Below are 24,030 nucleotides of genomic sequence, written 5' to 3' on the forward strand. Positions count from 1 at the left end.
TATATTTTTCTTTCGGGTGAAGATATCAGGATTTTGATTCTCAGTGATCCTAAATTTAAAAACAAGCTGGACAATTGAGAAATTAACTCAGCTCCAATGTGTCCCATGGTGTTTCATGTTTAACAGAGCCATTCAACAGTAATTGGTAGTGGAGAGCTCCTTCAAGAAGATCAGCAGCTTGCATTCCAACTAAGTGCAAGTGAAGTAGACAAGCTCTACATATGTCACACAATCATTATGGAACACACCCGCTGGTCACAATTGATTGCTGCAAGGTTGATCTGTTTAGCGATTGCAAGGGAGCTATTTAAAATAATCAATTCCTGCTGAAATTTTCTGTTGGTTAGCAAAGATCACATCAAAACCAGGCAGGGGTTGATTTAAAAAGAAAGCAAAAAATGGCTTCTGATCAGTCTGGCAGTAGACCAACTTTGCACCGCAGATTGTGAAGTTCGCAGGCCTGCTTCAAACCTGGGGATGGATTTTAACGCAGAATGGGTTCCAAGTATGCAGGTATGGAACACTTAAATGTACCCAGAATCATATAAACTTCAGGCTTGCAATATTTTATTTTGGCCCTCATTAAATTTTTTTTTAATTCCGAAGCTATCACACAAGAACAGAGGCCCCACCCACTTTCTAACGTAATTTCTAGCAGATATCTGGAACCGTATTCAAATTTAGCCTTTGAAACTGTTTCATTTTGATGGGTTTGTGCTGTATATGCCAAAGCATCATGCGTAGGTGAACATGAAAGACTCATTACCTAAGAGGATCATCAGATTAACAGAAAAAGCAAGGTCTTTGAGGACATTAATCTGCCAGTAAAATATAAAAAGAGATTATTTTAATTGCTGAGTCCTAATAAGTCCAAAGCTAAATGTGAGGAAGCCAAAAAAATTGAAGGGAAGTCCCGGCAATACATCATGAATGTATGTTCACTTTCAAAAAATAATTCCCACTAATCCTAAACTATAATGGATTTCTTCTAAGTGCATTGTTATTTTCTGTCTGTTGTTAATATATCTAATTTACAGTGATTATCTACATTCAACTAATTTGCTTTGGGTTAAGAATTAGTACCAATGACTACATTATAGGAGATGAGTTACTCTAAAATATTAGCAATTATATTGCTATTACCTTCTCAAAGGATGACAACAACACCAACTATACCAATAGCATTTTATTTCTATTGAATCAGAGGCCATTCATTCATGGTCAACTCTAAGATCTCACTGCAAACTTTGATGGAGTCTACTGTAAAGAATCTCCTGCCCTGTTATTGCATCTGCTAGAGAAGCAGAAATATTAGTGGACTTTGTATATTTGACAGTGAGTGAATCAAATGTTCTCAACATATTTCTATTAGCTGTATGTAAAAGAGTTAAATTTAATGCTAGAACAGTGGCATAATGGGTATGTTACTGGACTAGTAATCCAGAATCCTGAACTAATGATTTAGTAACAAGAGCTTAAATCTCACCATGACAGCAATGGAATTAAGTCCACTTAAATAAAATCTGGAATAAAAAGCTAGTATCAGTATTGATGGCCACAAAATCACTGGATTGTTATTAACACCCATCTTGTTCAATTACGTTGAGGATCGAAATCTGCTGTTCTTGACCAGTCTGGTCTACATTTGAGAGGAGACCCACAGTAATGTGGTCAACTCTTTTCTGCTCTCTCATATGCCTTACACCAAAGTTGGGAGAAATATCCCAATCTAGCCAAGCAACTGTCTGTCATGCACACAGAATCAAACGGTAGAGAAAAAGTCCAGGACCTTTCTGTCATTGTTTTTGGGTATGCCCAATCCCTCTGGAAAATCCACCAACAGTGGTGACACTGTGATGAACAGGCAGCCTGGAATGTACCTAGGAGTCTAACATTAACCCTGACCTGTGATGATTCAAACATGTTCAGCAAAATTTTCTGCTCATAACCACCCACCTCCCTCAGCTGATGAATCACATAGAATACCTCTTAGAAAAAGGGTTGAGTGTAGCAAGGGCAGAAAATATACACTGGGGGAGAGATTTCAACATCCACTATCCGGCCTAGGTCAGTAGCTTGATTACTTACATTCTTGAAGTGGCTTAAGCTCTTAAACTGACAGAATGGTTCAAACCAACCACACTTAATCAATTAATCAATTTCAGCCTTAGTCCAGTTTCTAATGGATGTGAATGCAATAGACACAATGCAATAGAATCTGGTGTTGACTATTGTATATTCTATCAGTGAAGCAAATTGCTGCTTAGACCAGAAGAAGAAGTACTCTGGATTTGATAATGACAAAGGGGGTTCCATTTCCTCTAGCAATATGACGAAACACGATGAGCACAAAATTCACTTTCTTTTGGAATTGTGATTTAAGGAAGAATTAAAGGAAATGGAACATGATGAAATGTTATTCTAAAAATTAAAATAAACGCGAAGAGGAATGTTATAAAATTGCAGAAATACTACAAAACTAATGAGGAAATATTAATGTATTAAATAATGTGGCTTTTTCTATAAAAGTATGAGTTGTTACAATCTAAACAAGATTGATAATTTTTAAAAAATGAATTCCCAGTGACTGACTGCAAGATCACATGACAGGATTTGAAACTTTAAAGATAATTAGTGTAACAAACCACTAAAGGAACATTATTTAAACATTGTTCAATTGGCAACATACACTCTTCTCCCATTTAAAGGCCCAGAAATCTACCTTTATGTATACACTTTAATGGACATTGCATTCTCCGGGAATCAGTACAAAGCTGCCATTTGCTTCAATTATTCTTTTCCAGCCATCGAATTTGTAACCCTAAAACAAACATTATTGGTAACAGTTACCCTGGAGAGTTTTCCTTTTACACAAAGCTAGTGAAACAAACAAAATTGGTCTCATCAGTTTGAGGGTGAGCTTTCGACTGTACTGGGCTTAGTGAATGATAATGACTAGCTGCTTCTATCTCATTGCAGTCTGTCTCTCACTTTGTCAAATTATGCAGAATACTCATGTGTGTGGTTCAAGGGTGTCTTTGGAAAACCTTGTAAGATGATTCCTCAATGCCTTGCTGTGAACTCTTTCCCTCTCACAAAGTTTATCGCTATGGCAATGTGAATCACAGGGGTCTTGTATTCCGTGATTACCTATCCTCCAGATTCTAACTCTAAAATATTTATTCAATTCAAAAATAGACTGTAGTATGACTCTTTAGAAAACTTGTTATTCTTAAACCTTGCTGTAAGACTTGGAGAATGTAACCTACCTGCATAAATACCAACCTTTTCCTGACTACCATCAGTTCTGTAGAAGGGTCATTGGGCTCAAAATGTTAACTCTGCTTTCTCTCCACTGATGCTCCCAGACCTGCTGAGTTTAGCAAGCAAACCAGATAACAAAGTGTGAAGCTGGATGAACACAGCAGGCCAAGCAGCATCTCAGGAGCACAAAAGCTGACGTTTCGGGCCTAGACCCTTCATCAGAGAGGGCTACTTGTCCAGCTGTGTTCATTCAGCTTCACACTTTGTTACCTTGGATTCTCTAGCATCTGTAGTTCACATTATCTCTGAGTTTATCAAGCAATTGTTTTTGGCTCTGAGATCTTGCTAATGCCTTGACTGAATAGACACAGAACCCAGGACCCTGAACACAACAAGCAGCCAACTAACTGTGCCCAAGTCCCTGGACTGGTATCAGATGATGCCCTTAACCTACAGCGCTGGTATCCTCATACTGAGGCCAGTCCCCTTGACTTGAATGATGACTACTTCCTTTAGACTTTGAGACATGAAAAGCTCAGTTTACGAGCAATGTGGACAAATCATAGTAAGCAAGTACATATAGACCACAGGGTGAAAAAAAACTTACAGCATATGGGTTACATTGCACAGGGTATGCTCTAGGCAAGATCAATATTATCAAGATCAGCTTTATTTGCAGTTAGAGACTCCATTCATCAGTCTAATAACGACCTGGAAGAAGCTGTTCCAGAACCTGCTGGTGCATGTGTTCAAGTTTCTGTACCTTTTACCTGATGGAAGAGGTTATAGGACAGTGTTACCAGGGTGCGATGGATCTTTGATGATTGGCAGCCTTTTATGGATAAGCATATGGATAATGATGGTATAGTGTAGGGGGAAGGGCTTAGATTAGTTCACAGGTCAGCGCAACATCGAGGGCCGAAGGGCCTGTTCTGCGCTGTATTGTTCTATGTTCTATGGCCAATTGTTTGAATCATATCCTTCATGTTTGCAACAGAAGTTGCAGATACATTCTGTAGGTGTGACATTAACATAAGCTAGTGCCATACAGTAACATGTTCATCCCTTCACTGATCATTGTGGCAAACATGACAAACTGTCCCACTTTGTGTCCACACTAATTAGTAAGTCAAGACAGTAGCTCAGTGAGGCTGCAAGTTCTCAATGAGAGGGCAAGGCACATAAAGGCAAGGCAGGTATAGGTACTAACAAAATTAAGTAGGTGCAAAGTGAATGACTGCTTAGAGAGCAACTGAAAACTGGTGCAATACACCTTGCTCTAATCTGTGAAGTTGCCTCTCAGTGTTTTCAAGTGACCTGGCAGCAGTATTACAGTGCAACATGTAAGTGCTGTCAAGTGCAGTATTAGACAGTATTCTAAGTGAATTGCAGCAGTTCTACGATAAAGCAACAAGGCTAGTGCATGTCCACGGCCAAACTCCATAGACAAAGATAGGAGGAACTGCAGATGCTGGAGAATCTGAGATAACAAGGTGTAGAGCTGGATGAACACAGCAGGCCAAGCAGCATCATAGGAGCAGGAAAGCCAACGTTTTGGGCCTGGACCCTTCTTCAGAAATGAATTTCAGAAATGGATTTCTGAAGTAGGGTCTATGCCCAAAACGTCAGCTGGGGGATAGCAAACAACATGTAACTGAAAAGTGAATAGGTAAAGTTAGTTTTTAATACAAATAACTAAGCTTTTCACTGCTCACCAATGAAAATCTTGTCTCAACAGTCCAACACTGGGTGCAAAATTGAGCCTTTCTTCTCAATGTTCTCAATCTCAGTTTTCTGATCTCTCCATATTTTTTTCTTTAGACTCATCCATGCTCACATTGTTCAGAAGCTGGCAAAATTCACCTCATAATTTCTTGAAAAAATAAAGAGGTGAGAATAAAGGAGAAAAGTTTCTATTTGTCTGTAGCACAATTCAATAAACTTTAATGTGTAAGAGATAGAAGAGTAAATATCCACACAGCTAATCACTTGATGAATGTATTTGAACTTCTATTACCAAGTTTAAACTTGCATTGTCCCTCAGATTTATACTACCATCTAGTACAGTTGATGAACCGTAATGAAGTAAACATATGAATGTTACTTCTCCCTTTCTCCAGACTACATTGCTTCATTTTCAAGAGTTTTTAAAAACTGTTTTGGATTTTGTTTCCAGCACAGTTACTGGGAAGTTTAAAAATGAGTTCTAAAATCACTCTCACATTCTTTTGGTAACTGTTTTAATTTCATTCATCTTTACTACTAATTATGGTATTGTGCTTCCCTCAGAACTGAAAGTTGTTTGTTCAAGCCAAATTCCAGGCAAACCTTTACCTACGAGAAAAGGAAAATGACTATGTTTGATGAAAGTAAATTGCGAATGATGAAGCACTGAAGATGATCTGCAAATATAACAATGTATCAATATATAGAAGTTAATATATCTTTTCGCTTTACATTCACTCATGAGGATTTATTGGTAACTTTTGCAGCAGACATGACGGCAGGCAAACTGGGAGAGTCATATCTGATTTCCAGCATCTTGAATACTGTCCCTAATTTAACTGGCAGCAGCAAGTTTACCAAAATGGGAATCATACCTTTTGGCAGTGACATGCAAATAGGCTTGTCAATGAACCACCTAAAGCCCTTTAGCACTAACTCTATTAGGATTTAAGGGGCTTAATAGGATGTGTACAGGTCTACTGTGCATCTTCAAGGCTGCCCTGTAACATGGATACACAGCTTGTGGAATTTGGCAGGAGCTTCCTAGGGGATGTGACTTCATCAAAGTCAAACTCACCCTCTGCCCTTACACCCAACTATCCTGCACCCAACACTGCAGGAACCCTGCCCCTGTCCTTTAGCCTGGCTTAGGGTAGTGAAGAAAGAGCTTGGTACACTTGCCTTTATTGGTCAGTGCTTTGAGAGTAGGAGTTGGGATGTCATGTTGTGACTGTACAGGACATTGGTTAGATCATTTTTGAAATACAGTGTCCAGTTCTGGTCACTCAGTTATAGGACAGATATTATTAAGCTGGAGAGAGTTCAGAAGAGATTTACTGGGATGTTGCCGGCTATGGAAGGTTTGAGTTGCAAAGAAGGGCTGTATAGTCTGGGACTTTTTTTCACTGGAGCTTAGAAGGTTGACAGGTGACATGATAGAAGTTTATAAAATAATGAAGGGTATAGATATGGAGTTAATGGCAGTTGTCTTTGCCCTAGGATGGAAGATTACAAGGCAAGGGGGCACATTTTTAAGGTGAAAGGAGAGAGATTTTAAAAAGACACGAGGAGCAAATTATTTACACAGCGGGTGGTTCATGTGTGGAATGCACTTCCTGAGAAAGTGGTGGATATGGGTACAATTACAACATTTAAAAGACATTTGGATAAGTACATGAATACGAAAGGCTAGGAAGAATATGGGCCAGGAGCAGGCAGGTGGAACTAGTTTAATTTAAGATTACATTCAGCATGGACTGTTTAGACTGAAGGCTCTGTTTCTGTGCTGTATAACTCTATGACTCTGACATTTTGACTCTATAAACTGCTAAACAGAATTTATCATACAGCATTAGGATGTCACATCATGGTTGTACAGGACATCAGTTAGGCCATTTTTAGAATACAGTGTTCAATTCTATTCTCTCTACTATTGGGAATATGTTGTTAAACCTGAAGGGGTTCAGAAAAGATTTACAAGGATATTGCCAGGGTTGGAGGGCTTGAGCCAGAGGGAGAGACTGAACAGGCTGGGCCTACTTTCCCTAGATTGTCGGAGGCTGAGAAGTAACCTTATACTGGTTTATAAAATCAAGAAGGGCTTGGGTAGAGTGAATACCAAGGTCTTTTTCCTAGGATAGGGGTGCCCAAAACTAGAGGGCACAGGTATAAGGTGAAAGGGGAAAGATTTATAAAGGATCTCTGGGGTAACCTTTTCATTCTGAGGGTGGCCTGTTTATGGAGTGAGCTGCCAGAGGAAGTGGTAGAGGCGGGTACAATTACAACGTTTAAAGGCACCTGAATGGGTACATGAATGTAAAGGGTTTATAGGAATATGGGCAAAATGCTGGAAGATGGGACTAGATCAGCTTAGGATATCTGGATGAGCTGGGCTGAAGAGTCTGTTTCTGTGCTGTATAACTCTATGACTCTATAGCTGTTTAACTCCTTACTGATGATACAGGTGGATTGATGAAACAGCATATCCATGTCATAGGTGCCACTTTTGAGAAAAGTTATTTCCCTGCAGGGACAGCCATGACAGATAGCAGAACAAAATGAACAGTGATCTTTAGTGTAAGAGAAGACTTTGAATAATTGTGGCTTCGAGCAGGTGAGATTCCAGCATGGCTCCGTCTCTAAACACCTAGTTAGGCATAACTGATCAACATGTTTGTCCTTGGGCTTTCCCACATAGATTCGAAGCAGATTTACAAAAACAGAGAATGGAACATTGTAATAAGCAAAACTTAAAACAACATTGCAAAACAAAAGGTGCATGTATCCAGAACCCTACAATTTTATCTTATGCAGCCCATTTTTTCAGAGCTGAACCTTAACTGCCCTTTCGTTTTATAATTGAATGCTTCCTTTTGTTTTGGACTTGCACATTATAATCAAGCTTTAATTCCAAAAGGTGCACTCAAACTTGGAGAGGTAAGGATCCCAATAATACAGTTCTCTACCCAACTCACACACAAACATACTGTTTCGTGTTGGTATCAATAAGAGATTTGACCTGATGATTTCATCCGGGATTTATATAAGAAATTATATTCTTATTTTTAAAGGTTGGTTCTGAATATTTTTTCTCCTACTGGTGTAATTCATTATGGGAAATAAATCACACATCTGGCCAGTTACAAGCTGTAGATCTATTTGGACAGAAGAAGTTTAGGCTGTTAAGAGAAAATTGTGATTCAAATGGATTTTAATAATTATGTTAATATTCTATTCCCTCACTGTTTTTCCTTTTTCCCCTCCAGTTGATTTCTGTTATCCCTTTGTTCCTTCCCTACCTGCTTACCCAGTATTCTGGTTTCTTGCATTCTCTTTTCATTTCTGCTTATTGGCTGCAAAACGGACAGAAAGAGGGAGGGGTGGGGACAGAGAGAGACAGAGAAGGGGAGACAGAAAGAGAAACACAGTTCTATCACCAGAGGTAATATTAACAATGCTTCTCAACAGTTTTGAAACAAATCCCTATCTATAACTGTGCATACAAACATTTGATGTCTGTCACTGAGTAAGCCTCCTTCATAGGCCATAACAAAGTACAGAACTAGGAAACTTAATATTATTGTAAGCACGCTTAGCCATTTCATTTATGAACATAGAAGGCAGGGAACGTATCCCTGCAGGACTCCATCAGTCTTGTGCCCTGTCCATCTATCATCACCATTTTTTGGTTTCTATTATGAAGTTAAATTTAAAGTGAATCAACTGGTGATTAATTCAATTTGCCTTTATCGCTTGCAAAACTTTGAGATACAGAATCTTACAACTACCTTCTGAAGACATGACCATATGTAAACCACTTGTTGCTAGGTGTAACCTGCATTTAGTTATTAATTGTATGAATTTTCTTTCCGATTCTAGATCACTGATGCATTTTCCCTGAAGCCTATACCTAGCACTTAAATAAACATTGTTTGCATTCTTGAAGTTTTTCCCCAACATCTAAGTTAATTACTATGCAGTTCTGTGCTTTGTGTATTATTTTAACATCCTGAATATCGTAGCCACATTTTACTCAGAGTAATAAAGCTTGGATAATTGTAACAAATTTTGACATTTTTCCTGATTATTTCTCATTACAACAAATGTAGATAAGATATTCTAAGGTTATCTCAGTGGTTGAGATTTCCTCACAAGAAATTAGCAACTGATTTCCATGCATTTACAGATTTTAGAATCAACTTGCTGGATTTCAGCTTTGGCCTCATGGCCTGAGAAATGATAAAGAGAGAGATGAAGTAAGCAGGAAGTAAATAAAGTGAACAACTGATGATGAAATTTGAAAATTGAGGAAGGCCTAACGGCTTTATAAATCATAACTTTATGTATCTGTACTTCATTCTGGTTCAGTTGTCAAAAAATACAAATTTTATATTTTTACGGACTGCACGACAATTTTTAAGTCTCTGCCTTCTATCTTAAAATGATTAATATTAAATGATACTTTCTTCACCATTATACCTGTCAAATCTAAAACTAGAAAAACTAACAGCAGTAACTTATAATTCAAAACAGCAAGTTACTTTCTTAACATGCTTAACCTTCCTGTGGATAAGTTCTTGATAGATTCTTTAAGAGGTTTTGTTTGAAAAATAATGCAATTCATAACACAATATGGTGTCACAAGATCAATTACAGTTTATTTTTGGAAAATTACCTATGAGATCACAACTAGTAGCAGTATTCAGTTGTTATAACTGAATTTACTTTTAGGACTTTGAATGAACTAGAAAGGTATGGAAATTTACAAACCTTTCCTGAAAGGAAATTCTATTTGACATAATTATTAATTAAGTGCAGAAAGCCACAGCATATTAAGTTAGTAAACTGCTCAGTGGATTTGTTCCTGGTGCAATCCATAGGTTTAAATCCCCTTTATGGTATCTAGTGATTATTCACTGTTTCATTGCTCTGTACTCCTCTGCAGAACGGAACAGTTCAATTCTGCTGCTTCTGCTGTTCCTAGCATTTTCTGAGTGTCATGTCATGTTGAGTGATAGTGCTCTTTATTCTAATTGGATGTTGCTTTTCTTCTAAGCAAAAGTCACTTTATACAGATATGGTAACCTAACTGTGTAAATGCAAAAATACAAAGCAAAAAACACTTAATAGGAAGCTTGATAATTGCTCAAAGCTTAGGAAGCAAAGTTAATGCTGATTGTAAATGTCATAAAGAGTTGCAATTAATTTTCCAATATGTAACATGACTGGCTGCCAAAAAGCTACAGCGAAAAAAAAATGCAAGTCAAATTCACATGCACATTGTAAATAAGCCCTTGGGAGATGGTAGAAGTCCTCGGCTCATCAGTATTTGCAACATTTTCATTTAAGAGCTTCTGGATATTTGAAGTGATGAAGTGTTGAAAGTAAGAGGACAGTGCAGTGAAACTAAGGAGCTATATAATCAGTGTGACACCAAAGTAAATAGGATACTACTTGGTTGTCGGCAATATAAGCCCTGGGAGGTTATACTCCCAGGACAAATGAACACTACATTCTGCCTAAAACTAAAGGAAAGATCTGTACGACAGATACTGGGCTTTTGGCACCAGGCAGAGGGGCAGGAGGTAGGTTCACGGGTTGGTTGGGAGTTGTTTACTTCCAGGCCTCGGGCCACGTGGTTCTTGATAGTAAGCTAAACTTTGTGGGAGAGGTCAGTTAAGTTGTGGACAGTTAAGGGAGAGACGGACAGAAAAGATGTGAACCTTCTGGTAATGGTGATATAAATATTCTCACGGCACTAAGGTTTCTCCTAGATCACAAAGGTGATTTCTATGTTACTATAGCAATAAAGCAATGGCAGAAAGCAGGGGTGGGATGCTCTTTGGAGGGTCAGTGCAGACCCAATGGGTTGAATAGCCTTTATCTGTACTATAGGGATTCTATGATGCAACCAGAGAAACAGAAATGCACCATCAATCCTGAAAACATCTATTCTGTGATATGACGCCCATAGAAAATGATAACTTTTCCAAAGTGGATGCAGAGACAATTACATCTTTTAAAAGAAATCTGGATAGATACATGAATAGGAAAGCTTTGGAGGGATATGGGCCAGGAGCAGGCAGGTGGGACTAATTTAGCTCGGGTTTATGTTCAGCATGGGCTGGTTATATCAAAGGGTCTGTTTCTGTGCTGGATTACTTTATGTATGAGTTTCCCAGTGATGAGAATCGCAAGAAAAGATTTCACGTTTTAAACTTTTACTGTTAGATGAATGAAGCATTACTTAGTAAGCAACAAACACATTCTACATTACAGAAAAGTTACTCCCCCTGAATTTTTAAACAAAACTGAAAATGCCACGCCACATTTAGACATTACACCGGCACCTCTCAGCATTACATTTAAAGTCCCAAACTCATACTGGTTTTAATAGAATCTCTTCGCCCTGCCCCATGGACAATATTCCTGTGTCCTTTCAAAAGAAAGTCCTTTCACTCAATCTTTTGAGAATAAACTAAGTCACATGGTATCTCTGGTACTTCCTTGGTACTTATGTCTTCACAGTTTGTCTCTTCGAAAAAGGAAACTGTCCCCAGCAACATCCCACTTGGTGATCAACTAAAATTAGTATTTTTCTTTTCTGCTTGGCATAGCAGTTCTTGTTTTCAATCTTCCTGCCCAAATCCTTCTGACTGACTCTGAGAGAGAGCAACAGCTGTTGATAGAATTTTAACCATGCTTCTTCCTGTAGTCAAGGTGCAAGTCACTTCTTTTCAACTGAAAGACCATAAAATGTGAATTTTCTCTGTTTGCTTTACTTTTTCAAGCTCGTCCATTTATAAGATTGAAATTGATAAAGCTTTTACTTGATCCCATTTATTGATGTCATCACAGAATCCTTACAGTATGGAAACAGGCCCTTCAGCCCAACAAGTCCATACCAACCCTCAGAGCATCCCACCCAGACCCATCCGCCTAATCTACACATCCTTGAACACTATGGGCAATTTAGCATGGCCAATCCATCTAGCCTGCACATCTTTGGACTGCAGGAGGAAACTGGACCACCCAGAGAAAACAGACCCACACAGATACAGGGAGAATGTGCAAACTCCACACAGACAGTTGTCCGAGGGTGGAATCAAACCCAGGTCCCTGGTGTGAGCCAGCAATGGTAACCACTGAGCCCCGTAATTTGTTATCTAACAGTTAGGGATAGCAATTGAAAGTTTTTGGTGGTCATGGAATGGGCAGTTAAAGCCATTGTAGAGTCAGAAATGGTCTTGGATGAACTAGATAAAGGCAACCAAGGAAAGCTTTTTGATCAGACTTCAAGTTGGATGAAGAAGGCTGGTGGAAAGCAAGTCAGAAGATACCAGACCAAGTAATTGTATGCACATTATGAAACTACAATTTTTTCAATTAACCTCATGATAGCTACATATTATTTTTAGGATGACATTTTTAAAGGACAGTTATTAAAAAATATTTTCCTGTGCTTCATGCAATCATATTTGGTTGAAGCTGTGTCTCTTGCATGTCAGAAAAGCAAAAATGCCTCAGTGGTTCTGCGATTGAAAAATATCACAAACATTAAAATGCTAATCACAAAAATTTTAAAGAGATTTGTTTCCATTAATCAGAAAGAGCATAATTAAACAAATCTTATGTTGCTTACATTGGTATGCTTGTAATTTTTAAAAGCTAGCAGCAGTTTATTTGACAGATTTGACTTAGGAAACAAGAATAGCTTCATTTGTTTCAGTAATCACTTGACCTGGTCAAGTAGTAACGTGATGGCTTTAAGGAGCCAATGGGCACAGAATTGGACTTAGTAGCTGTTTCTTGGGTGCTATTAAAGACCAAAATAGCATCCAATATATACATGTATTCTGCTGCAAATCACATCAGACTTGCTCTTACACAACTAATGTCCATCAGAACAATGCAAGGTAGACATTTAATGATGCCAATCAAAATGCAATGCTGTTTTAGTGTCTGCGCTAGCATTTTAAAGCTCGCTGCTACAGATAATGTTCCTTGTTAACCCCACAAAGCCGAATACATGCTAAAGAACAGGAAAGAACCCCCAACCAACATCATTAAAGGGACTGTACAAAAGTTCTAATGAATTGCTTGTTGATTTTTTTAGGTTGCGATCATTTTACCAGTGTTTAATGTTTTTCAAGACTGTTTTTAAAGTCCTTTCAAGTTGTAAAATTCTACTGGGAGTGTTTTAGAAGGTGCTAGTGTGATCTCCTTGATGTGAGTTCACTGACCAACATGAAAACCTCTCTAGAAGTTAGACATGGTCAGAATTCAGAATCAAACACATCCTTCATTTTGAAAGATATTGTGTGTTAAGTTTGAAGTGAGTTGGGGGAACAAAATCAGAATTGGTGTATCTGGTCACTGTCCCATGTTCCCAGCTCCCAGTGACTTTGCTAGACGTAGTTGAATGACAAGGGCTTACTGCCTGGCAGGGCTGGGTAAAGCCAATGAGATAATTAATGGGTGATGATGACAATGCCACTGGAACCTTGCTGGTTTGAAAGTGCACCACAATCAGTTTGAAGCCTTGCAACTCTCTGGAGGAGGTCTCCCTCAACAGGCTGAGGGGCCATCACATTGAAGACTTTACCTCCAAATGTTGGGCTGTTGAGATGAAAGGCTGCACTTATGGTTGAAATAAATCTTCCAGAGGGATACTGTCTCCATTCTGAAGAGCTTTCCAGCTTTGAGCTCCTTCACTTTCAATATTTTCACCTCACTTCCTAGAACACCTTGACATGTACATGTTCCTCCTGCCAGTTTCAACAGCACTTTCCTCCTAGGGGCCTGCTGACCATCTGATTGGGCCTGCCAGCTCAGGAACCCGTAAATGGACCTGAGCTATGGAAGTAATTAACAAAAGATCACATTACAGACTGCTCAGTAGACATGTGTGATGTTGGGACCAGGAAATAGTCCTGACTTCTGAATGCAAAGTATTATCTGCATATTGGCTCCTATTGATGAAGTCTCAGCATAAATAGAAAAAAGATATTTGGCAAGTACAGAGGCTGGGAAAAGGGCATTGGTGGGAGGAAATGCTGAGGTAGAAATAACAAAAAGATCTGTGATAGGGTGAAAGACAGTTGAAATTATTAGTGTAAAGGGATGATGGTAAAAGGCAAAAGGAGATGGTAATGAGACAGCTAAAAGAAAAACAGAATGTCTCACCAATCAAATCAGGATCTAAAATCCAAAGCAATCTAAATCTTGATTTTTTGACCCTCATTAAAGATAACAATATATGTATTTATGCAACGCTTGCCACACAACATACTGATACATTTAGTAACCAATTAAATATTTGTGAAGTAAAGTCACTGTTGTGGTGTATCAGTCAATTTTTATACAGCAAGGTCCCACAGACTGCAATGTGACACTTATCTGATAATCTGATTTTTGAGGGATAAATATTGGCCATCGGTCACTTCACAAAAATTATTGCAACAAGAATATTTTATATATCCAGAGACGCAGATGGACCCTCAGCATAATTCACCCTACCTAAAGTTAGCACCTCCAATAGCGTAGACCTTCTTTAGTTTTGCGCTGGGGGTGCCAGATTTGCTTTTTTTTAACAATCAAAGTTGAGGATGAGTGTTTAAATCGACAAACCTGGGACTTAGAGATCAGAGTGAAACCATTGTGATTCAATAACTATGCAGCACCTTGGACGAGGTACAGTCTAACCACTAATTCTGGTGAGGAGTCCATAATCCAGCCATCTTGATCTCTCAAACTAAGGATAAATCGAAGTGGGGGAGAAAAATAACATTGAGATAATGGAGTAGGTAACATTAGTCATTTTCAAGTTGAGCTTAAATCCTGCTCTTTGTTGTAATAGTGAGAAGTGAGAATACAACATGAAAGCTTTGTGTAAATATCAAGGAATATTCAACTTACGTGAAGACAGAACAATCGCAAATGGAAGCACCAGCAGTGTTTCATGTTTCTTAGTACGACAATAAGCAAAGAAAATTAAGCAAACAAAAATGCATGTAACAAGAGAGGCGCCTAGTGGTGAATGCATCATACTGCTACTGGTTGCAGAGTATGAGAAAATTGCACCGTTTACTGACAGTCCATTGAACTGTATCTGGGATTCTCAATTGGGAAGTTAAAGTGTCAAAATTGACATTCATTACAAATGTGGTAGTGGCCCTAAGGGATTAATGTGTTTGTGTTGCAACATTTTAAATTATTTATTGTTTGTACATTTTCATTCTGGTCATTGCAGCTTCAGAATGACGTTTTTTTTCTTATTTAGGTTGTTAACTGGGCAGTTCACTACAATCTTAAAGCGTGAATAGTCTTTTGTAATTCAAGTTACAACGTCTTGGGACAGCATAATTTTCACTAGCTTTAAATTATGTATGCAGGGGGTGTAAGAAAGGCATTGTAAATTTCGTTAACACAACAAAGGATAAATCATTAGTTTTGCAGTCATTGCTATAATGCAAATGACGAATGTCAGTATTAACAGTAACTGGGTAAAGAACTGCTATGATAGTTTTCTCATTTAAACTCGTGTCATGTTTTCAAAAAAGCATGAAATTACAGTTTCCATGGCAACACAAGATTACTTCATTTATTATTGAGCCAGGTTATTTTGTAAATTTAAACTTGCGATTTTCAGTGGCACTTAAAAGTGACTGGTGGGATATAATGGTCCGTACAAATATTGTGAAATTTTATTATTTTTGATTGCGAATTAGCAACCATGAAACGGTTTCATAAGTACTACGGATTGAAGGTTACTGAGCAAGTGAGATTTTCTATAATAAAAAAAGAAAATAGACAATTATTTGAAAAGGGAAAATATGCAAGACCATGAAAGGGCATGGAAATGTGATTAGGTGGATAGCTGAAACAAGTGGACTGGACTGTATGGGTTCCTCTAATGCTATACAATTCAATGATACCGTAAAAAGTTCAAACTGAATAAGCAATGGAATTTCTTGAGGCAAGTAGCTATGCATATCCGTAAGTGTCTCCAAAACACTGTTTCTATCCATAATACTCTTCTTGCTTTGCATATTGGTAGCCAATGTCCAAAACATTCTTTTCTGTCTCGTACGATGATAGAAAGTGGATCGCAATATCTAAAAATCAGGTATTAACTGATTAAAATGATTTCAGTATAAGTCATACATTTTAGGTGATTAACTTTTCCTGAGTTATTTGTGTGAAATTTAATTTTCAAATTATTTTGTTACAGCTTTAAACTTTTTTTGCTGTTTTCAAAAAAAACTTCTGTTCACTTTGCTTTGCTTATTGTGCTCAAATTACTTTTATGAGCATTATTTTCGTCAACTTATATATCCATAGAAGGCTGGAAAGCCAATTTTGTTATATAGAATTTTGACTTTGCCTTTCCTTCTTTTAGGTGATTCATAGACGCTGAATAGATTAAGATCTGGTTACTATGGTGCCCGAGACACATCTTCGGGGAGGGTCTTCTGATTCTTTTCAATGCATATCTGCCATTTATACCCATTAGAAGTTCTGTTTAAAAGCAAAAGCCTGTATCTTAGTAAAAAGTGGAAATGGCTTACAGTATAGGACTGATATGGTATTGAACAACTATGAATAAACAAAACCATTTCAATTTTCTATAGCCTTTAGAGCAATAATGAAGTTTTGTTTGAATTTTCATTATTTTGTAATGTAATTTTTTATATTTTGTGTGGCAATGAATCTAAACATAGTGATGCCCTTTTCTCTAGCAGAAATGCTTTAACTTTATCACTCTATCAGTTTTAAAGGTCTTACATTTCCTGTGAAGACAGAAGTTTCAATATTTACTGCTGCAAAAGATGATGATGTTTGTGGTATTCACAATTCATAGAAATGGGAGTGGACTAACTACCAACAGGGAGCTGTCATCTAGTTTTCTTTTACTGATCCTTAAATAATGGATTATACTTTAACAATATATCATGGCCTTCATAAATTACAAGATACAAGGAAGTTTTTTTTTTAAATGCCAAGCTAAGTGACAGGACTAGATGCTGTAAAGTAAGTTCTCTGATATTGAAGGTCCAATTAACTTTAGAAAAGGACATATATTTTTATCAAAAACAGAAATTGCTGAAAAAGCTGATCAGGTCTGACAGCATCTGTGAAGAGAAATCTGGGTTAATGTTTCCAGTCCAGTGACTCTTCCTCAAAACTGTTCTGAGGGAGGGTCACCAGAACCAAAACATTACGTCTGATTTCTCTTCACTGATGCTGCCAGGCCTGCTCAGCTTTTCCAGCAATTTATGATTTTATTTCTGATTTACAGCATTTGCAATCCTTTTGGTTTTTACACTTTTTTATCATTACTTAACATGTTTGAATGTATTAACAAATGTAAAACAGTATGTAGTTCACTCAATTTGGTATTAAAATTCATGTCAGAAACATAATCTTCATAAGTCTATGGCTTCCTTTACAGGTATCAAGCAGAACATATTCCAAGCTGCATTTTTACTTCACTGAATCATAATATCTTCCTCTCTTCAAATCCTATCTGTACCCTGTATGTTCTCTTTAGCATTAATGACACATGGACATAGCCCTGTAACAATAACTCTCCATTACCTTGTTTCCAGTGCTAGCCAAGATCAACTTATCCTGACTCCAGATTGCACATTGCATTACAACCCATCTGAATTCTGACTAGATTAATTCATTGTAAATAATTAGGTTAGCCTACAATCATGTAAACCAATTTGTACATCATAAATGGCCCAACTGGACAATGTTTACAGCTTTCCAGATAAACAGATGTTACTGCGTATCATTCTGTTTGTTCAGCCAATATATTTGGCCAAAATAAAAAAAGAATTAGTTTAATTTTTATTTTGGCAATTTCAGCACACCAATGCTCACCAGAGTTATGCAGTTGGTTAATTCATAATATTAAAACAATTATGGATTGTATTTCCATCTTAGAGGCTGGTGGCAGGAGTGATTGAATTTCCTGGCGCATCATGCCCAGGAGTGTTTGGTTCCCTTGAGAGAAAGTATCAGTAAGAGCAGAATTTTTGTTCCAAGGTTGGGCACCAACTGTCCTCCACACATTTTCCATGCCCTTCCAAGCAAACTCATGTCCCTCCACACACTCCTCAGCTTTCAGCCATGCCCCACTTGCAGTCTTTTCTTAGAGCCCATACATCCAATAGTTTGTTGAAACAGAGTGATATCGCTTGATAGATAGCTTTTACTGTTAAATCTATTTCAGAACTGTACTTTGTGTATTTACACAAGCTAAAAAGGTGCCAAGTGCTTGCAGTTTCTCCCTTTGTTACTTTAAAATTCTGTTTCTTGCTGCATTGAAAGGGTGCCATGAAAGCAGTTTTTAATAATTATTTTAATAATTATAAAAATAAGTTATGAATAAATGACTAGTTTTACAATATTTTCAAATATGCCATTTGGCTCCCTGGTGTTGTTCCAAATGTATACTGAGTAAATTAGTACTGAACTATGATAGGTGGGTAAGGAGGGTAGGAAGGACCATGGAAATATTTGGAAAGGCATAGACTAATATAGAGAGTATAGGGTCTCAGGGCTGGATAGAGAGACATTAAGGGCATTGCCAAAATCTTTTGAACAAATCTTCAATATGTTTCCTCATCCAAAAATATACCTTGTGATGATTCTAATGGGCCATTAATTACAATTCCTTGAAAAGCTGACCGAACTGCACAAAAATGATGAGAGACTGGGACATGCCTTTCTCTGCAATGGAAATGGCTAAATTGGGAGTGCAAGGTGATAATGGGAACTGCAGATGCTGGAGAATCTCTGATGAAGGGCCTAGGCCTGAAACATCAGCTTTTGTGCTCCTGAGATGCTGCTTGGCCTGCTGTGTTCATCCAGCTTCACACTTTGTTATCTGGGAGTGCAAGGTGTTGACTTATGACGCAGACCAGCCCACATCCTTATTCACTGCAGCTGAAAACTGGGGACACTAGGACCGGGCATGGGAATCTGAGCATTGAGTTTTGACTGCTTCATTTGAGCCTTTCTGACTTCCTGAACATCCAAACCTATATCACTAACAATAACTTTTCCTTTATTCACAAGCTCACTGATACACTTCCAGACTGCTAAATTTCCCAAGCAATTGCTTTAAGCTCCACACAGCTAGGCAACCCCTTTATTATGTCAAATATCTTTGCACAATGCTTCTGTTGGGAACTGAGTTCAGGTTCTGTTGACAGCAGCAGTGTGATCTGAATGTGCCTTGTGGTGATGTTGTAGACTTCATGAAACCTCACATAGATCAGGGACGTATTTTCAATCTCTATCTCCCTGTGATTCATGTCTACCATTCTTTTTCTTTGGCTTCTCTGTAGTTAACTACAGTAACACCACTCAGAAAGTATGCCTGGCCTCTGACTGTTGGGAATACCACTCTTTGAATAAAAATATACTGCCACAAGTACTTCCTATCCATTATGAGTTATTTCTGTGAGTTAAACATTAGTGACTAATTTGACCACAGCATACATTCTTCTGGCACTTCAATAAAGGCAATCTGAAAATTTTTCAGAAATGTAAGTTAAATTCTAATAATTCATTTCTTCACTTAATCTGTATTTGGTTATACCATTAAGAAGTACAAATAAATCTTTAATACACAGGAACAGTTTGAGAACATCAGAGTTGTTCATCACCATTATACTCCATCTTGAAAGATGTCAAGTGTATAGATTAGGATGTAGGATGTTGCCCAAGTTAAACATTTTTAAAATCACTAAAAATACTAAGACATTACAGTATAAAGTTGACAGTAAGTTCAAATATGAAATAATAAAAAATGCATTAATTAAAATGCACCTGACCTCATAATTCTGAACAGTTGTGCAGTGAAATCTGTCTGTAATGACTACCTCTGGGACTGTCTTCAGGTAGTCTTTGTAGGCAGGTGATCTGCTAATATGAGTTCAAATCCAAATCATTATTTTATTGCTAGGAATGACTCTCCCATAGATGAGCTTTAACACAGGTTCAGCAAATGAATTTCCAGTGCAGTGACTATTAGTTTGTCATATATCAATTAAGTTATAATATTGCATCTTTTACCGAGTTGTGGATTTTGAGTTAAATTGCATTTTTGATATTTTGCTAAATTCCTGTTCTTCTCAATATTTCAGCGTAATTGCCAAACATCAGTTTGCTCATTGTGATTAGAAATGCATGAACCACAATTTGTCAAACTAACTATATTGGTGGAAGAATTGGATGAGAGATAACTGGCAATATTGCAAGAGTAATTTAGGCATGCAGACAAATTGAAAACAAAACAGCATAACATTCACAAAAGGATCATTAAACAGGAATATGTAAGCTAGAGACTACTAATATTTCTCAAGAAGTTACATCACTATTATATCAATTTTAGTTTAATACTGCAAAATATGCTTTAGTATAATGCCATTACAAAAACCACTGTTACAGCTCTTTACCATCAAATTGTGGATTGCCTGATGCTATTTGTGCCAGATTGTACACTGTAGATTTTTAAACAAAAGATAAATAGAGGATATTCATTTTTGGATCTGTACCAGTTAGGTTAATTGTCATTTTACATCAATCAAAGAATAATGTTGCATTATTGACATGATTGCTGTAGTTTGTCATTCCGTAATTAGCAATAACAAATAAAGCATGCTGGTGAATACACTTTGGGATTTGTTTGACCACCTGGTCTCACCTTGTGCCCAAACTAATTCTGGCATGCAGTAAAATTACTTGCATTAATTAACAATTAATTTATACCTTCTTGTTCATTATTGCTTCATTAAAGTAAAGTATGTGATACAAGGAGAGAGTGCATCGTGTAATTGATTGTTTCAGTAATCACAGTCTGCTTTTACTGCTCAGAGTCTTTAGATGTTTTCATATATTGAGCTCTAATCCTAAGTGTATCTGGGCCGTCGATTCCGTTTTGCATTACAAATCATGCTGGCTCTGCAGTCTGCTTTAAGAGGTCATATAATCCAGCTAAGGTTGAATAGCATTCTAAGAATGTCCAATATTAACATGTCTTTGTAAGCGTTCTTGTCCGATGAACAGAAGAAGGCACTGGAAGATAAATGTTTTCTGTACCATGCAAATACAGATATAAAGTTATCAGGAAAGAATTGGACCTTTTCGGCCTTGCAGATCAGTTAGGTACTACCACAGTAAAAACCATCAGCTGTCAACCAAGTATCTTCCAGCTCTCTTGAGAAGTCTGACTATGGGCATTGTAATAATGGACTGTCTATAAGGTATCCCCAAGGCAAAGTACCTAGGATTTAATGGGATAAGTATAGCATTCCTAAGAGGAGTATTAAGAGTCTTGTGCTGTTTTTCATTCCGTGCCCAGCTACAATTACAGTACAATTTCACAGATCCATGATCAATTACAGATACAGCAATCAGTAACTGTAGTATATTCAGGCCTTTTACATCATTTATCAGTAATCTTATCTTGTCAGTATCCTCCACTAACTAGAGCAAGTATGCACTGTTATAGAATCATCCTTTTCCTAAAAAAAACTAACGTACCTCTTTTCTTCTTTTCTTCCCTACAACCAATAAAGGTTAGAATGGTAAATCTACAAAATGGCATTCTTGTCCACATCAATAATTATCTACACACCTAACTCCACATTTAATACTTGAGTAGATTCTAAAGAATGAGATTAACTGTCACAGTTTCATGTACATAATATCATTGCTCATGTGCATGCAGTGTAATAATCTAGTTTTCTGTACTGAACTCGTGTTTCTGTACTGAATTCAAAGTATGGTTTTATTTTTGCACAGTAGCTCGCAGTATATATAGAGATATATCTCAAATATCTCCATGGCATTGTTGAATCAAAATGCATTTGGAGCTGAGATTGAACAGGAATCCATTTCAAGGACTGAGCCTCAGTTGAGAAAACCCTCAGGTCCTTAGACTGTAAATACTTTTGGCTGTGTTGAATGATTGACTCAAATCGTGGCTGTTGGTGAGTTCCTGGATATCCTGCACTCCATCTATTCTTTAGATCATAGGTTTTTTTTTGTTGGTGTTGGGCCTTCATTTGTCTATAGAGCTGCTTTCTTTCGTTTAGATTTTGATAGTGCTTCCAGTTCAGGATGCCTTGCATTCACAATTTAGTACATTCTAGAACTTCTGCACATTTCTTTTAAACTATTCTTAATGTTTCCTGTTAAGAGAAACCCAGTGTGTTCTTTGCAAATACTATTCATGATAGATTTAAGAGTAGACCAGACTTGTGGACCTTCTGTGCTTCATATTAATTCAGTGACACCAGGTTGGCTGTGAGGAGCTGACTGAGTAGATCTTACTTCATAGGTCCTTTGACATTCTGCTGGCATTTGGACCAGGCTGATGGACATATTGACAGTTGCTCCAATAGACATTAGATCCACCCACGATGCTCTTGTGGTCTGTCATTTGGACAATGGTATAGTCAAGTAGATGCCATCATCCAGAGCAGTGATGTTACCGTGATTTTCTTTTATTCATTCACAGGATGAGGATGTCACTGGCTAGGCCGACATCCCTAATTGTCCAGAGGGCAGTGAAGAGTCAACCACACTGCTGTGGGCCTGGAGTCACATGTAGGCCAGACCAGGTAAGGATGGCAGTTAAAGGATATTTGTAAACTAAATGGGTTTTTCTGACAATTGGTCATCATCAGTCTGTTAACTCCAGATTTTTTATTTAATTCAAATTCCACCATCTGCTGTGGCATGTTTTAAACATGCATCCCCAGAACATTACCTAGGGCTCAGGATTATCAGGCCAGCAATAATATCATTAGGCCATTACCTCATGCTATGTCTTTAAGTTGTCTCTGATAACTTAACATGTTTGGTATGGCCAGTCAATGCTCTCAGCATTTTGACAGGAAGAAAACGTCCTTCACGATTACCTGCCATTTTTTCTTTTGCCTTTTTGCCAACCATATATCCCAGAGATTTGTGGCCCTCCCAATTCTGGCAATGAAATTACCAAGATTACTCAACTTTGGCTCATGGGACAAAGACTGGATTAGTGCAACTCCAACAACACTCAAGAAACTCAACATCTTCTAGGACAGAACAGCCAACATAATGCTTTATTTACCTCCTTAAACATTCACATCTCTGCCACAGTGTCAGCAGTGCATATCATAAAAGATCCAGCAGCTCATCAAAGCCCCTTTGACAGCACCTTCCAAACCCTCAATTACTGCCAGTGAGGTGGCCATGAGCAGCAGAAACAAAGGAACATCATTGCCTATAGGTTTCCCTCCAAGCTATATACCCTCTTGACTTGAAACTATATCACCATTCCTTCAAAGGTAGAAATAGGTAAAAATACTGGAACTGTTTTCCTCCAGGTTTGTTGGTTTACCTATGCCACATAAACTACAATGGTCAAGAAAGTGACTCACCACTAGCACTACCTTCTCCAGGGCAATAAGGGATGGGCAGCAAATGTTGGATTAGCCAGCAAGAGTCACATCCCATGAAAACATAATGTTCAAAAAAAAATCTGTTCACTCAAACTTGGCAGTGGGATTCGTTGGACAGATTCGAGACTGGATTCTTTCGTCTTGTTACTACTAATCTGCCCATCCCAGTGCTAATGCAGGGATTTTCCAATGGGATGTGACAGTGTACATTGGCTTACTCGCATTATGGTTTAATGGTGTATTTCTGCAGATTGTTCCTCAGAGTACTGAAAATCAGGATTGCAAAGTAACTGTTTGTAGGTGACAAGGCAATTATTTAAAAATATAGTGTCTGGATCTTTCAGTCACATGTGAAACAGCTGCAACCACCATTTTGTTTCCTCTCCAAAATGCTTGATGGATGAGCAAGCAATAACAAAATTAACAGAGATGATCAAAGAAAATTGAAATGTGCCTGACTGCAGAAAATGTACAAGTGTCAGGGGCATTGACATCTGAGCAAAGGTTGCATCAGCTGGAATACACTGCTCAGTCCAGATCAAGGGAAATGTCATGATCAAGAGAGATGAGA

The 24,030-nt window shown here is 37.7% G+C and overlaps 1 long non-coding RNA gene across 1 annotated transcript; it reads right to left on the minus strand.

Moving 5' to 3' along the window:
• Positions 1-2,744: 2,744 nt before the first annotated feature.
• Positions 2,745-14,953, minus strand: LOC125461010 (uncharacterized). The gene is made up of 4 exons (XR_007249374.2): positions 14,908-14,953; positions 8,297-8,342; positions 4,980-5,137; positions 2,745-2,821 (listed from the first exon to the last, which is right to left on the minus strand). It is a non-coding gene; the product is annotated as an uncharacterized LOC125461010 (long non-coding RNA).
• Between the last annotated feature and the right edge of the window lie 9,077 nt (positions 14,954-24,030).

This window comes from Stegostoma tigrinum, chromosome 18 (genome assembly GCF_030684315.1).
Source record: "Stegostoma tigrinum isolate sSteTig4 chromosome 18, sSteTig4.hap1, whole genome shotgun sequence".
Taxonomy (NCBI): Eukaryota; Metazoa; Chordata; class Chondrichthyes; order Orectolobiformes; family Stegostomatidae; genus Stegostoma; species Stegostoma tigrinum.